Consider the following 15,128-nt stretch of genomic DNA (forward strand, 5'->3'; position numbering starts at 1 on the left):
TATCATCTCCTTCTTGCATGTTCAGCATAGCTTCAGTGTAAACACGTTTTACGTGCTGGCAGAATGTCTTAATGTATCTAATTTTCGGATTTCATAAGGCATCTGGAAACCTGTAAAGGCCATAAAGCGATTTCCGTGTCTCAAAACTTTATTTTAAAATCGTTGTCGCCAGCATAGAAAATACTGAAATTAAAATTTTCTTCTGTGTCAAAGATGGGCTGGATGTAGGCTGTCCTGTTAGACAAGTGTTCTCTACTCTTTTCCTGTTCTTTTCTTTGTTGGCAAACCTGGCATCAAATGTCAAGAAACTCTGTCATTTTTACTTTAACAGTAACAATATTCATTCTGTAAACATGATTGCTTTATTTTTACTGAAATAATTTTTAAACTTTCAATGATTTTTCAGGGCACCGTGTGCATTAAAGTTTGATTCCTGCATAATTTTACTATAACGTTAATTTTACTTAAAATAGTTTGTCAGATGGGCACAAAACAAATCGAAGTGAGTTAAAAGGCCTGGTTCTGACTTGCACTGTGGAATCTCTATTTTCACTAATACCAGTGATTTCCAAAGGAACACCGGGCACCGCCTCTGATGATGTCTCGGCTAGCACACGGGCCTCTCAAAGCAGCACGTGCTGAAGCCAGCCCAGCCCCACGCCCTCAGCCGCCTGCCTCCCCTCGTTCACCGGGTCCCGGGGTCCGGAAACAGCGGCCTGGGTTCCCTCGTTCTCACTCCTGCACCGTTAGCAGGTCCTGCTGACTCTGGCCTTTCCTGGCTTGGCTTCCCGTCCGCCGGAGGCTCCGAGGTTCTCTGAGCCGAGTCGGCCAGCGCTGTGCACTGATGAACTAAGGCAGCCAATTCACTTACAGACCGGGAGGGGCGGAATTCCGTTTTCTACAAATCCGAGTAGGTTCCACCAGTGATGCCCATCACAGCAGACCCGCCGCTTCTCGCCTCGCCCTGTGACGGTCAGTCCTGCCCGTCTTCCCCCGGAGGGTGTGAGCTCCACTAGGCGGGGAGTCATGCCAGGTACCCACACACGTGTCCATCTGGATGCCGTCCTTAAGAGGAAGTGTTCCTAACGTTTGAACTGCAGTGACTCAGCGTCTCTGTCCAGCCCCCCCCCCGCAAAGCCAGGTTCCCAGGGGTGCGTTTCTGTGATCGTCTCAGCGCTGGACAGGAGGTCAGAGCTGGGTTCCGTCTGGTCTGCCGTCTGAGTTCAGTGAAACCTCGGACACTGGTCCCAACGTGATGTTATTCTCTGTTTGACAAGGAGACGGCGAAACGGGTCTCTCCAGCCTTTGTCGCCCCCACACGGGGGATGCCGAAAGCGTGGCTTCCCCTCCCGCTTGCTGTACTTAAATTGCACTTTGCAGTCTTTCCACTTGAAGGCCGGCACTCGCTCGTATCTGATGACGTTGATAACAGTCCTGTGTCTGGGCTGGAAGCTCCTCAAGGCCCCGGTGGCGCCGGGTGGAGAGGCAGTCACTCCCCAGGTCACAGGCAGGGCGGCCAGGCCAGCCTCAGGCCCAGGGGCCATCGGACTCCAGAACCCCCTCACGGCTCCACGCCAGGCTCAGGGGCTCAGAAGCCAGATGTATTCCCGGAAATGTCGCCTGCAGTCCAGGAGAAAGCAGGGTACCAGGTCCTGGTGGTAGTGTTGCCAACTCCTACTTTATGCCTAAAAATGGAGCCTATGTGGAATCACCTGGGAGGTGGTTCCTATTTCACCCCCCTCTCCGCAGCCCTGCCTGACCTTCGACCTTTGCCCTGGGGGGCAGCCGCTTGCCAAGAGAAGCACAGAACTGGAGGAGGAGGGGTGGGGCTGCTTTAGGTGCACGTGAGGGGCTCACCTGTGCTACCCCCGGAAAAGCTCTGTTTACACCTAGACCCGCAGCACCTCAGGAGGTGCCCTGTTTGGAAACAGGGTGGTGGTAGACGTAATTAAAGATGAGGTCAAACTGGAAGGGGGTGGCCCTAATCCAATGGGACTGGTGTCCCTATAAGAAACAGAGAAACACAGGGACAGACACACAGCCTGGTCTCTGTCTCCATTGTCACATGACCTTCTGCTCCCTGTCTGTCTGTCTGTCTCTCCTCTTCTTATGAGGACATGGTCACATGGGGTCATGGCCCATCCTCCCCCGGCATGACCATATCTTAATGGGTTACACGTGCAAAGACTATTCCACGTAAGGCCACGTTCCCTAGTTCCGAGGGTTAGGACATCAGCATGTCTTTTTGGGCACAGTTCAAACCACCGGCATCCTTAGTGATCCCCATCCAAGGCTCCAGGTGTCCCCGCCCAGACGCTCAGGCAAACACTGCCCCACCCCTGTCTCGTGCCCGCAGGACCCCTGCCCCTGCTACCTCTGCACCCCCTGTGCTTTCCAGAGCACCCATGTCTTGCTGGAGTGTTCCCTCCCCAGGAAATGCTTCAGAGCCTGACCTGTGGTTCCTCCAAACCCCACACACAGATGCAAAACCTTCTGAGAGACTGGCCTACCTGCTGAGGCTCCTCACCGTGATGGGGAAAGGCTCCGACTCTGAGAGGCAGCCAGGAGGGCACTGTGAGGGTCAAGTCCTTGTGCCGAACTCGGAGCCCAGGATCTAGAAGCTCGACCCAGAGAGGCGCTTCCCCCAGGAGCACAGCATACTGTCATTGCTACACCTAACAAGGGCTTTAAGGGTGAAGAGAGAGTTTGCGTCTCTTTCATAGCAAGTCTTCTACATGGGATGCGTGTTTTATGCTGATAGTTTATTTCACTTTGGACCAGCCCCATTTCAAGCAGTCAACGGCCACATGTGGCTCGTAGCTGTCCCACTGTACAAAAGAAATTTACAAAATAGCCCCAAAGATGATCCAAAGCAGCCCGCTGAGCGGGGTGGGGATCCTACAACATGGCCACAGAATCTCTGCCACTCCTCCCTTCCACCGGATGGGGGCTAGGCGCAACAACTTGCTTCTGGCAAGCAGATGAGGGGGGACATCTCAGTTGACACATGCTGTGAAGAAAACCGAAGCTGGGAATTGGTGGGGATAAGGAGATGCAGGCATTTGTAAAACGATGGTCAGAGGCAGCCTCAGGGAGAAATAGCTCAGGGATGCTCTGGCACCTGGGACGGGGTGGCAGGTGGGTCTAGGATGAAGCCCGCCTCTGCCCTTTCTCTGCCCTTTCTCTGCCCGCAGCTGCCCCAGGCCCCTGCACTGCCTGAGCAGTGGTTTGGAACATTCTTCCCTCACTCCTAAAGGTTTCTCTGCAAAGTTACCATGTCAGCGATGTTCCCTGGTCGCCGGCACAGGTTAGGGCCTGGTAGATCGGGTCAGCCAGTGAAGTTCGGGTTCAGGACTGCTCACTCCCAGCCCGTCTTCCCAAGCACATCCCAGCCCTTCCTCGGGGTTGCATCAGCTTCATGCCCCCCAGCAGCTTAACCCGCGCACATCCAGCTCCTAACACGCTGGGGTCGCCCCACACCCGCCTCGCGCCCAGCTGGTGAGTTCTGGGTCCTCCCGCAGGACACCAGGTCCCCGGGCGCACCTCCCTGCTGCCATGCACTGCGGTCTGCACGGCGCCTCCCCGGCCAGCGGGTGCGCGTGTGGCTGGCTGGGGACGTTTCCAGTCGGGTGCCCAGGCCGTCAGGTCAGCGGGGGAGACACTTGAGCCCCCACAAGCTCCCGTCTCCTGGCGACGCTCGCTCACGCTTCGGAGTATGGACGCCACCAGGCCCCTGCGACCCCGGGAAAGTGCGACCCAGGAACCTTGCAATCCGGTGATCCTGCAACCCTGGGAAGGCGCAAATGGGACTGTGCAATCCCAGGGCTGGGCAACCTCCGGGAGGTGCGACCCAGGACGCCCAATCCCTCCGGCGGGTCCAGAGAGGAGGTTTGGTCTCGGAGGCGGGCAGGGGAGAGGGAGGGGGAGGGGGAGGGGGAGGGGCGGGGCGTCAGAGAGGAGATGGGAGAAGGCGAGGGCGGAGCGGGGCGAGGGTACGCGGGGAGGGGCGGGGGCGCCGGCCAATCCCGAGCCCGGGCACCTCCCCCTCGGGATCGCCCGCAACCGCCGCCCCCGCGGGCTCCACACTGACCTCAACAGACCTGCGGCCACATTCACGCCGCGGACCCGGGACCCCGACCTGGACCCTGTCCCCGACCGTTATCCCGACCCAGATCCGGACCCTGACCCCGACCCGGAGACGGAGCCGGAGCCGGAGCCGGACCCGGAGCCGGACCCTGACCCAGACCCGGACCCTCGCCCCGACCCTCACCCCGACCCAGATCTGGACGCGGACCCCGACCTGGAGCCAGACCCGGATCCCGACCCGGACCCGAACCCAAACCCTGACCCCGACCCGGACCCTGACCCCCACCCAGACCCCGACACGGAACCGTGAGCCTTGTGTACAGGACCCCGACTTCAACCTCCGCAGGTGAGCATCAGTCTCCGCGGGCGGGCGCGCCCCCGGCTGGGGGTCCTGGGGGGTCGTGGGCACCTCTCCGCCGTCACTTTCCGTGGATTACGCCGCTAGGTCCCAGACCTGGCCCCAGTTCGCGGTCGTCCCTCCGCGGCTTCTTACTTAGAGATGGGGTCGGGGTCGGGGTCGGGGTCGGGCTCTGCGCCAAGCGGTGGGCCAGCCCTCCTAGAGGGAGTCCCGGCCCCTCCCAGCCCTCCGCTCCTTCCTCCTCTTCTCTCGGCCCTCCCCCCACCCTCAGTCCCTCCCCCTCCCCCGCCCCCGCCCCTGCGGTGGCTCCGGGGCCCCGGACTCAACTCGCCCAGGCGCTGGGACGCCCTGACTTCCCGCCTCCTTTATTCCTTCCCCGCCCACTCTGCATCCAGGTGTGGCCTACAAGGTGGTTTTCTGAGCTTGTTTTGAGAGGGCTAGACTCCACAGGTTGCCTGAGGCAGACCTGGAGGAGGGGCTTCTAAGGTTCTGGAAGAGTCTCCTGTTTCCAGCACCTGTGGCTGGTTGTCATCAAAAGCCCTGAGAGGCAGACACCCAGGGTGGGGGGGCATGCCCAGCTGCTGGGCGGTGGACCCACAGGAGGACTGGAACCCCCCAGGTCCAGGTCGGCAGGTTCTGGTTGTTTGGGGTGACCTGTGTGGGGGGTCTTGAGGAGTGGCGTAGACTCAAGGTGACAAAGTAACATTAGCTGTTACTCTCCAAGGGGAGGACCTTCCCTTTGCTCAGCAAGGCCGCCCAAAGCCCCTCTTTTTTCCTTCCCAGAAAGGAAGGCTGGAGGGGAGAGTGGCTGGGGAGCTAGGAGCGCCTGGGGTGGGGCTGAGGCCAGCTGGTGGGCAGCGTGGTTTGGGTCACTAGGTGCGTGCATGTCCGCCTTCCCTCGCAGAGTGCGTGGGCTTTTCTAGGAAGCTGTCAGCAGGGAGCCGGGCCTGTCCATCGGGAAGAGGCTGCTGGCTGCTTGGCCCTGGACCCCGTCCCCCTTTTCTGTGGGATGTAAAGGTGATTAGAAACAAAAAGGGCAGTGTGTCCCACACCCACCCACCCAGTTCCAGCAAAGGGGGGCAGGGAGGGGGCCGGGGGGAAGCAGCTGCCTCCTGTGCTCCCCGAAGAGGTGAACAGACAGAAGGAAGCCGGCAGGAAGGCCCGGCCCTGTGATGGCGCTTCACCCCGGGGCAGGCGTGTGCTGGGCCACTGCTGGTTTGACAAGAGGAGGCTCTGTAAGTCGCCCCCCACTTAACACGGGTGTGTCCACTTGGTTCCTTTTGGACTTCTAGGGGTTTTCTGGTGACCAGGAAAGTGGTGACACGGGGGCACAGAGGCCCCAGCCACCTCCCGGCCTGGGTATGGTTAAGCAGAGTGGAGGCCCAGCTGGGCGTTTTTACAGGCCCCCTTCCTGGCCTCTGGGCACAGGCTGGGGGGCCGGCAGGCATGTGTGAGGCCCACGGCCTCGGGTGGGAGGTGACGTGTTTGTGCGCGTGGGAGGGCTTTGTGGACACCAGAGTGAAGAGAGCTTTTCCAGAGAACAGCCGTCAGCAGAGGCTGCATCCCTCCCATGAACAAGAGATGTGAGCTTGAACCTCAGGAAATCCTCGGCACCCCCAAGGGCCTCAGTGTGGTTTTCAGCGGGACCTGGCCAGGATGGGTGGCTTGCCAGCCACGTTAGGGTACAGGGCCTGCTCCCCCGTCACCTCACCCAGCCCCAGGCTAACCAGGACTGGTCTGGCCCAGGTGGGCTGTTGGGAGCCACCTCTGTGTGCTCCTGCCCTCCCCCCACGGGCCTGCAGGGGCCTGCATCTCATTTCTTCTAGAGGCAAGGGCCCCAAGCAGTCACAGTGACTTCTCAGGTGCCTTAAGCAGCCTGCTTTGGCTGCGCCGTTCTGCTCTCACGAAGGGCAGGCTGAACGCCATGGGGATGAGGTGCCGGAGAGGGGTCCACGCCTGCGGCCCCCACGTCTCATCTCCGTACTTGATCCCCACCTGGAGGGCCGATGTGCCGGCTCAGAGACACGGCTGGGGCTCACGGGCCGGCGGGGCGGGGGTCTGACGCCGCACGGTGACCTCTGCTCCAGGCGGGCACAGCGGCTTCTTTCTTCCTGTCCTGTTTGTTTTGAGTTCTCGGTCTTTTTCGGAAGCTGGTTTCAAAAACTGCAAGAACTCACCCACCTGGAATCGCTTGCTTCCTTTGAGTCTGAAATATCCTCCCCGTGCAGACTGGGTCCCCTGGACCTGAAGGGGACTGTGCTTTGTTTCAAAATGACTGGATTTTGAGGAGCCAGCCAGTCAGTCCTCTGCTCTCACAGGCAGGGCCGTGGGCCCAGGACTTTCCCAGATGACACCTGTTGTCCCAGGGCAGCTGTCACTCACAATCACATGGTGCTCGCTCTCCTCCCACCCCGTAGAACGCACAGTGGCAGCAAGGTGGGAACACCTGGCTCCGGGAGCCTTGCCTCTCCCGCCCCGCCCTGGCCACCCCCACCCCGCAGTCCGCGCCACCAGCGCCACTGCTGGAAGCCCTGGCCGGGGGCTGGCGGAGCTGCCGGTTGACATGAACGTCGCTCTGCAAGGCAGCTCAGTGAGCAGTGAGAGTGACTGCAGCAGTCCCAACACAGACATGTGAACGATGGTGGCGTTAGTGGGCTGGGCACTGGGCACCATGTAAGCGCTCCAGGGACATCAGCCCTTTAGTCCCGACCCAACCCCAGAAGGTGACCCTGGGCTCACTGTCCTGCTGGTGGAGCATGATGAGGACCCGGCACCTCAGCCTCCCTCCTCTAGGAGCCCTTGGAGGGACACCCAGTGACAACCATCAGCTGCTCCCTGGATGGCCTGGGTGGGGTCTGGTTCTCAGTGCACCTCCCACACTCACGGGCACGACCAAGATGCTGACATTAAGCTGCCGTCCTCACCCATCACCAAGGAGGCCATCATTCTGGTTACTTTACTCGATAACGTAATGGGGTAGGAGGGGTCAGAGGTTTACAGGGTGCCCGTGGCACCCAGGGCCCCACATCCTGCCGTAGGGACACAGAGAGTCCTACTGACCCCGACAGTACCCGCAGGGGGTGTGCCGGAGAGCGGCTTGGAGTCTGCTGGGCCTTGGGACTGCGGCTTGTCCCGGTCAGTGCCCGCTGCGCACGCCTCGGTGACCCGGGGACCCTGCCCTTGGCAGTCTCCTCCTCCCTCCTGTGGGCCTGACCATGTGGCCACTGCCAAGGCCTCCTGTCCAGCGCCTCCATCCCGCATCCCAGCCCCACGCCGCCTGAGTGAAGAGTCTGGGGCTGGGGTGGGTGGGGGTGAAGGGCACAGCTGGCGCTGAAAGTCAGGCCTCTCTCAGAGGGGTCTTCACGGGGTGCATGCTGCCGGAACTGCGTGGACACTGCCCCTGCGCTGGTAAAGGAGGCCACAGGCGGCCTGATGGAGCGGCTTGTTCTCGGCTCTGAAGAGTGACTTGGCACGTGGGTCTCACACATGTCCACTGAGCAGCTGGTCCCGGGGCAGAGAGCCAGCCAGGCACAGACCTGTCCCAGGAAGCGTGAGTCACAGCGCCACCAGAGTGGCCAGCAGACACGGAGGTCACAATGGTCTGACACAGTCAAGTGCCCCAGTGCCCCAGAGAGATGCGGGTCCAGGCCAGGGTGACTGCCTGCTGGAGGCCAGTGCACAGAGGGAAGGGCCTGAGGCAGAGGGGACAGTACCCTGGGAGGCGCGGAGGTGGGGCCTGGAGGTGGGGGGACCCCATGGTGGGGAGCCCGTGGTAGGGGGGCGTGGTGGGAAGGCCACGTAGAATCCCAGACAAGGAGAAGGCTGGGGGCGAGGGGGGCGGGCTGGAGGCAGGGCCAGCTTTCTGTAGCCCACACCACGGTCAGGGTCAGAGGACCCGGAGGGGCGGTGGGAGCCTCTAGAGATTTTGCCCTGGGAGGCCGCACCTCATCCTGCTCTGTAGACATCCGGGACTGCTGTGAGGAGTGGGAAGGAAGGCGGAAGGTGTCGGGGGAACAGGCTGCTTCATGGCGCAAGCAGGAAATGTGGGCTGCACCGACCAGGCTGGTGGGAGTTCAGGTCAGAGGGGGCTTGGCTGGGGAGAGGGGAGTCGAAGGCTTTGGGAACAGGGGAGGCCTTCTGAAAAGTGGACAGGGCGGCGGGAGGAGGAGGGAGAAGCCGGCGAGTGGCCGCAGAGCAGACAGGAGGCCACGCAGGTCCCCCCACCTGTGTTCCCCTGAGCGTCACCAGGTGCAGGAGTGTGTGTTTACATAAGTGGAGTGGGTGTGCAATCCAGGGAGGGGGCGGGCGGTTAGCTGAGGTTCTCCAGAGAAACAACGGACAGGAGAGACAGGGACAAGGAGACAGAGCAGAGGTTACGGAGTTGGCTCACGTGACTGCGGGGCTGGCAGGCCCGGAGACCCAGGAAGAGCTGATGCTGCAGCTCGAGCTGAAAGGCATCTGGAGAAGAGTCTCCTCCCCCTCCTCCAGGGACCTCAGACTTGTCTCTTAGTCCGTCAACTGCTTGGATACAACCCACCCACATCATGGTGGGGGCCACTTAATTTAAATACTAGTCTCATCCAAAAATACCCTCATGGCAGCATCCATTGCTGGGCTCATGGCCCAGGCACATGGACACCACTGATGGTCCTGAGGACGGGCAGGAAGGAGGCCATGCTTGGTTCTCTGGCTGGGCACAGCCCTGTTGGCCCCTTTGAGGTGCGGGGGGCACTGGGGTCCCAGGGGAGGCCAGCTAAGGTTTGTGACCCTATGCCCCAAGCACATTCCCAAATGCTGACAGCCGTTTTGCGGAGCGGCTCACCGGGATGTGACCCGCACTGTGTCCTCGGGAGGTTCCTGGTGAAGTTTGAAACTGGCTGAGGACGCGGAGGGCATGGGGACCCCACAAGAGGGAGGCGCTCCGGGCGGCAGGCGGCAGCTTTCATAAGCGGGGGGGCTTACGTGCAGGCTTGTCCTGGTGGCAGCAGGCGACGAGGCCTGCGCCGCTCCAGGGTCTTAGGTTTGTGCAGAGGCCTCAATGGGCTTGCCCGCGTTCACCTCTGGGCCGCCTCCACCACAGAGCGCTGGCCCGGGGCCACCTCCCGGACGCGACTCCTCGTGCACGGACCGGGGGGCGTGCAGAGCCTCATTCCAAGGCCGGGCGGGGAGAGGGCCTCCGGTGACGGGGGCCAGCTTGTGGTCACCAGTGGGCACGTCCTCTCGGCTGCTTCTACCACCCCTGGAGGCCTAAAGCCGGGTCTCAGGGCAGCCAGGCTGAGGGCCCATCCGACCTGACGGGGGCCTGGGCTGAGGTGAGGGCACGCTGCGGGCCTCCCACTTCCTGCGGGAGCCACCGGCGTGTGTGCGCTCCTGATCCCGGTGTACAGCGTGCGCCTCTAAGTTGGAGCAGCGATGGGAGAGGCACATGGGGGCACCGAGGCGCTAGCTGCAGGCCCCTCCCAGTAACCTTGCAGGGTTTTGGTAGGGATCAGAGGCAGTCTGGGCCATGTGATAGATTCGAAATAAATGGTAATGGAGACCCTCTGGGGTCCCCCACTTTCTGAGGATGTGCCCCTCCACCAGGGGTGTGGGATTCCCGCTCCATGAAGTGGGGCCCTGAACCCTCCTCTGCCTGGGGACTTCGGTGTCTGGGGCTAGCGCACAAGTCAGGTTCAGAAGTCCCAGGGCCCACCTTCTCAGGCAGACGGCACAGCACACACCTTCACCCGACTCAGAGTCATCGGGGGTGCGGGGCATCTCCGCCCCCCTTGCTACACCCACCATCCCCTGAGGAATGAAGCGCATTTGAAAGGGCTTTATTCCGGGGCTTCAGAAGGTCTGGCAAGTGTTACTCAACAAAGTCTAGGAACCTTGAAGGCTACAGCCACTTCCCTCCCCTCCTGGGGACCCCCACCCCCACCCCCACTCCCACCCCCACCCCCACCCCCAGGCTCCAGACAGCTAGCAGGCCTGCCCGCGCGGCCTGGGCACCCAGCCGCCCGCCCGCGGCACATCTTTGGAGTGAACGACCCCCTCCCACCCTCCCACAGCCCACCTGCTCACTTGGGCGTCTGTCCGTCTTCCCAGTGTCTGCTCCGTTCCCAGAGGTCTTGCCAGGTGACTGGCTCTAACTGGATGAACTGGACCCTGATGAGGGGTGCTCCACGTGCCTCCCCGCAGGTCACCCCACCCACCCTTGACCCCCCGACCCCCATCTCAGGGCTGCGCCTCTCCCGGAGGCGAGAGGCCGTGTCCAGATGCACCTCAGTTCTGAGTCAGTCAAGAGTTTGCTGTGGTGGTTCGTCCTTCGGGTTCTGGAAAGGACAGTGTTGTGCTAGACCCTGAGACAGAGCTCTCGGGGTAGCGTCTGCGTGCCACCAGGACATGGAGGGTCCTCGGAAAATAACCAGGGTTTGGAGAAACCAGACCTGCGTCCTGAAAATGGGACGGGGCTGTTGGCTGGGGTGACTGGTCACCACCTGCCTTTTCCTGCCCCACCTCTGGCCTTGCTCCTTAAACTAGTGACGTTTCACGAATGCTGGGGGGGGTGTGTGCGTGTGTGTTTAAAAATTCAACCTGATACTGTTGGATTGCAGCTCGCACGTATTTGAAATTGTTCTTGATTCTTTGTCATTCACAACAATGTGGATCAATAGCACGTTTGAAGCTGCTCAAGGTGCAGATGCCCCCGCTGCCGCTTTCCCTGCTTCTGAAGTCAGGCGCCAGGCTCAGCTCCTCGGCTGGGCCCGGGCTGCGTCAGAGGCTCCGACGAAGAGTGCTCAGGGCTCTCTGCGTGGGGCCCACGCCCCCTCAGCAGAGGGAGGCCGAGCAGAAGGGCCCGGTGTCGGAGCCGGGAGACCGGCCGCCTGGGTGCCCCGTGTCCCGGCTCCCACAGAGGGAGGTGGAGGTCGGCTGCAGCTTGGGCCAGTCTGCCCTGCGGTTCAGACTCTCCTCTGGACCGTGCTTTCCATATTGTGGGCTCCTGACTGCTAGAAAGCCCAGTTCAGGTTTTTATCTCACTGACTCAGTAAGCAGTTGACAGGGCAACTCTGCAGCCACAGTGCCTGGGCGGCCAGCTGAGCAGGAGGACACTGCTGCCCCCGCAGGAGACGTCCCCTCTCCGAATCGCCGAGCAGAGAAGGACCTGATGTGGGCGCTCCTTCCACCGGGTGCCTGGCCATCTGTGGGCATCTTAGAGCTTAGTCCTCACTTTTCCTGCTGCTCAGAACCCCTTCTCCGGGTTTTGACCCTTGGTTTGTAAATTCATAACATCAAGTCCAGAAAAACCGGCCACTCTCCCCTTGCATTAGGCTCGCCTTTTGTTCGTTCTCTCTGCTGCTGCAGGGGCCGGAGACGCGCTGCCGCTCTGTGCGCCTCGGTGGGTCGGCGTCCAAGACGTCCCTGGTCCCGCGTGGGCCCAAACCCCTCAGGCCAGGCGTAGGACCTGCGCTGGGCGTCTGGGTTGGGAGGTCCCTGGCCTGTTAGAGACAGCACCGCAGCACTGTGGGGAGGGGCGGGGGTGTGTGCAGCCCTGGCTGGTGCCTTGGTTCTGGTCTCAGAGATGGTTCTGTTCCTGGGCAGTTCTCTTGTCCCTTTTGGACCTCAGTTTTCCCCAGCTGTGAAAGGGAAGTAACATGAGCCTTCTTGTCGTACGGGATTGTGTATCTGAAAGCATGTGGGAAGGTTTAAGCATAAATACAGAATATGAAAGCGAAATGTAAAGTTCACTGTGCTCAGAGACAATGTGGAAGGACAGACGCCAGGTGCGCAGCCCGGCTGAGAAGGACAGACGGACGTAACAAGGGAAGGTCAGGCTCTGCTGAGCTCTCAAGGGCCGCCAGCCTGGAGGAGGTAACTAGCTGCCAAGGCAGCCTGCTAGCAGGTGGCTGGGAGGGGATGCGGTCTGCAGAGCACAGGTGCCCCTAAGCGGGTCCCTCACTGGACAACAAGCCCTGAGGTCACTGTTTAAAGTCACAGCACACGACACAAGAGGTGCGGACACACGGGCAAGGCCTATGGTGGACACGGGGATGCTCGGCTCTGCGTGGACTGGCCACTCCAGACACAGCCTCCTGGTGACAGCACGCCTGCCTGGAGTGAGGGAGACAGGCAGGGACAGGCCTGGGCCCTCGAGACAGTCAGTCCGAGACTTGGGGGTGCAGCTCAGAGCCCGCTCATATCCGAGTCCCCTTTGCACTGCAGTGAAATCGTAGAGGCACAGCCCCTCCGTCAGGCGGGGGCGCCTGCTGGGTCTGCGCGTTGCTCTGGGACGCCGGTTCTCTCGCGGCGCTGGACCAGCGGCCTCAGCGGCACCAGGGAACTTGCTGGAAAGGCAGTCATCCTGCTGGGCCTGCCCCAGGCTCTCCATACGTCACTAACCAGGGAGAGAGTGTGGGATGTAACTTTGTCTTTTCCACCAAGTCCTTGAATTTGTGACAGTGACCTCTGTGGTTCTTGGGGCCCCTTTCCCGCAGAGCCCAGGGCAGTGCAGGACCTGACCTGCGGCCCCGGGGCCACCTGGGAGAGGCTGCGGCTTCTTTGGGGCCTCCCCCTCAGCCTTGGGTAGAAACCAGGAGACCTGATTCCAGAGCCAGGTGATCCTCAGTGTGCAAGTCTGGGAAATGGAGATACAGCCCCCGTGCGAGGATTGCTAAGGATCAACCTGGCAAATGTTCCTGGCATGTGGTGGGTGTCTTTAACTCCACATGTGTGGCTGGGGACATACAGTGGGCCGTGGGCTGCTCTGGGCAGGGGCTGAAGCACTGGGGAGACTGCAGTGACCAAGTCTGTGGAGCTTCCTTCCGGGGGAGAGAGATAGACAACACACATGCAAGTGGTGAAACCATGCCCAGAGCCGGGAGCTGGGACAGGCGTTCCCCGTGATGAGACGTGCGAGCTAGTTCCTGAACGGTACAGGGACAAGACAGGAAGACGTGCTGGGAGGAGCATGTGCAAAGGTCCAGGGGCAGGAAGGTGGGGAGGCCAGAGAGCAAACAGGGCCACCCTTGGAGGGGCTTGAAGGCCAAGGTCACACTCAGGACTCCAGCTTCTCCTGCACAAGAGATGCAAGCGTCCTCAGACCCTGAGCTGGAGGGCAGTGAGCTGCTCTCTGTTTTAGCAGAGAATGGCAGGTGGGGGTGGGCCAGAAGAGGAGACTGGGAGCACTGGAGGTGAGTGCAGACCAGGTGGCAGAGGCGGGGAGCGCTATCGGAAGGTGCCGGGGAGTTTTGAAGATAAAACCATGAGGATTTGCTGCTGTCTGGACTTGGGGTGGGAGGGAAAAGAAGCGCCGGGGCTGAGCGGCTGTCTCTGTTTCCCAGTGACAGGGACACACCGGGCGGCTCAGCAGTGGGCTTGGCGGCGCCTCCAGAATAAAGGAAGGAATGGATCCCTCCAGTGCCAGGGTGACCGGTCCTCCCGCCTGGCCGGCACCCCGTGTCCCAAGTCTCCCCGGCTCTGCCGTCCTCTCGCTTGTCTGAGGGCAGAACCGCACCTGCAGTAAGCCGGAGGCGCCCTGCCGGCAGTGTGGCTGCGGCCGCGCCTGCCTCTGGGCCCCCCGCCCCCACAGGGCTCCCGGCTTCCAAGGACCTGAGAACACGGGGTGGGGTCTGCCCGATGCAAACGGGAAGGGATGCCTGATGGGTAGAGGGTTCAAAAGCAACAATAAAGTGCACTTAGCCAGCCTGTGTTCCTGTGCAGATTGTAAACTGCATTGGTGGGAAAACACCTCCCTTCCCTGTGGGGGCGGATCGCCCCCCTCCTGGCTCCCCTACTCCACACACACCAGGCTGCTTATCCCACGGTCTCCGGCACACAGCTGAGAATGGGGAGGCCTAGGGACCGCTCCCCACGTTGCCCAGCTGCCTGTGGCCAGTCCGGGTTTGCACCTGCAGCCTGGGCAGCTTCCTGCTCGTCACAGACTCATAGGTGAGATGCGGCCCCAGCCTGTGGCCCTGGCACCGGGGCTGTCTTTTGCCAAAATCCATTTTACTTTCCAAAGCGTGTCTCTCTCTCTGGAGCTATGGCTCCAGTGTCCCTGAGTCGGCATAGGGACAGCTCGGGTTCCAAGTGAGGGTGGGGGAGGCCTCAGGGGTGGAAATGCGTAACCCAGCAGACAGACAGACAGACAGCTGAATCCCAAAGCCCTTTGGGTAACTAGCTCACATATTTGGAAGCACTAAACTTTGCTGAATGGAGTCGAAGGCTCGCGCAGTGGAGGTGAGGGGTGGAAGGCCCCCTCTGTCTGGGCTGCCCCCCCAAGCCTCTTGCCCCGGGCCCCAGGGCTCAGTGCAGGTCAGGTGGTGGGGGCAGGGGTTGCGGGGGCAGGAGTAGGGGAGCTCCATCCTAAACTAATAGTCGTGGCAAATTGAGCAAGGCTAGCATTTGTGCGCAGAGGGGAGGAGGCAGGGAGGGAACGCTGAGCACCTGCTCTCTGGGCTGAAAGGGGAGTTGGAGGGTGAGGGGGGCGGGGGCGGGGGCCTGGGCCACTGAGGCTGCAGTCAGCTGGCTCACTGCTTCCCTTTTCTGCAACTCCCTTCTCCCGAACTGTCCTGTCCTGTCCTGCATTTCATCTCTCTCCTCAGGAGCAAGGCCGAGGTTGATCCTAGGGGCCCTCTGTGTCCAAATCAGGAATCTAGTGACCGTGACTGGAGGGCAGTGGCTTGAGCAGCAGAACCCCGTGTCC

At 61.2% G+C, this 15,128-nt stretch overlaps 1 protein-coding gene and 1 long non-coding RNA gene across 5 annotated transcripts in view; one reads left to right on the forward strand and one right to left on the reverse strand.

Moving 5' to 3' along the window:
• Positions 1 to 343: 343 nt before the first annotated feature.
• LOC116154490 (uncharacterized) lies at positions 344 to 3,875 on the reverse strand. The gene is made up of 2 exons (XR_010381171.1): positions 3,544 to 3,875; positions 344 to 3,010 (listed from the first exon to the last, which is right to left on the reverse strand). It is a non-coding gene; the product is annotated as an uncharacterized LOC116154490 (long non-coding RNA).
• An 82-nt stretch (positions 3,876 to 3,957) lies between these two features.
• Positions 3,958 to 15,128, forward strand: part of FRMD1 (FERM domain containing 1) — a 36,140-nt gene continuing 24,969 nt past the window's right edge. For all 4 annotated transcript variants that reach the window (XR_010381172.1, XR_010381174.1, XR_010381173.1 and 1 more), the window contains exon 1: positions 3,958 to 4,432. The gene's annotated coding sequence lies outside the window, so the exon portion shown is untranslated. The remainder of the gene's footprint in view (positions 4,433 to 15,128) is intronic.

This window comes from Camelus dromedarius, chromosome 6 (assembly GCF_036321535.1).
Source record: "Camelus dromedarius isolate mCamDro1 chromosome 6, mCamDro1.pat, whole genome shotgun sequence".
NCBI classification, from domain to species: Eukaryota; Metazoa; Chordata; class Mammalia; order Artiodactyla; family Camelidae; genus Camelus; species Camelus dromedarius.